This window comes from Delphinapterus leucas, chromosome 21 (genome assembly GCF_059928025.1).
Source record: "Delphinapterus leucas isolate spDelLeu-1000000601 "Yukka" chromosome 21, BTC_Dleu_Yukka2, whole genome shotgun sequence".
NCBI lineage: Eukaryota > Metazoa > Chordata > Mammalia > Artiodactyla > Monodontidae > Delphinapterus > Delphinapterus leucas.
The window spans coordinates 40,667,501-40,668,597 of record NC_143149.1 but is presented as its reverse complement, the minus strand read 5'-3'; positions in this window follow the sequence as shown (position 1 = coordinate 40,668,597).

Here is a 1,097-nt window from a genome sequence, read left to right as displayed (position 1 = left end):
GTGCTGTGGGGGGGGACTGACTGTGGCCAGGCCAACGCCGCGTGTGCTGCCGCCCCCCACCGTGTGTGGGGGGGAGTCACACACGGGCGTGGTTGCGATCGTGTTGGGCCGGGGCCTGCGAGAAGGGGGGCTCCCCCTTCCGGAGCCCGATGGACGAGCCCGGGGGCGGCAGGGGTTGTGCCCCCCCAAGGCTGTGGCCGCGAACGCGCCAGTGGGCCGTGTGCTTACCCGTACCGCAGACCCCCCCAACCCTCCCACGGCCAGTCGTGGACTGGGGCAGCTCGTGGAGCGCCTCCGTGGGCCCGAAGGGCAGAGACGGTGGGTGGGGGATGACGCACCCTCGGTGAGAAAGCCTTCTCTAGCGATCCGAGAGGGAGCCTTGGGGTACCGGACCCCCCAGCCGCTGCCCCTCCCAAGCGTGCGGTGGCCACGGTGGCCACTGCCGGAGCACGTGGGCAGCAGAGGCCCTCGCCCTCGCGGGAGGGCTTGCGCCGGCCCCGCGGTGGGGGCCGAGCGCCGCTCTTTGCCTACCGCGGCCCGCGCCTCCCCCCTCTGAGTCGGGGGAGGGTCCCGCCAGGCCGGCGTCCGGTGCGGGGCCGCGCGTGCGCGTGCGCGTGCGGTGACCCGCGGTGGCGAGCCCGAGGTGGGGGTCGGGGACGCACGGATGTCCCGACTCCCCAGTCCCGCAGCCGCGGGGAGCCCGTCGCGCCTGCCCTCACCGCGAGTCGCGGCCGGGGGCGGTGTGTGGGCACGGTGCGGGTCGCCTCGCTCGGGAGCGCGTTTCCCCGGGGCACGAGCCCCGGGAGTCGGGCTTAGATGAAGGCGGATCTGGCGAGGACGGAGGGGGGATGTGAGTTTGGGCGGGACGGGTCCCTCCGTGCCACGTGGGGGGAGCCGTCGCACACCGGCGCCGGCGGCGGGGCCGGGTCGTGGGAGACCCCAGGGTGGCTGGGGCCGGCCGGCGTCCCAGGCGTCGTGGGACCGCCCTCGTGTGTGTGGCGGTGGGACCCCGCGCTTGTTTCCCTGGCGGCCCGGTCGTGCCTCGGCCCTTCCTGTCCCTGGGCGGGCGCCCCTGCGCCCCTGCCCCGCGGCCCTCG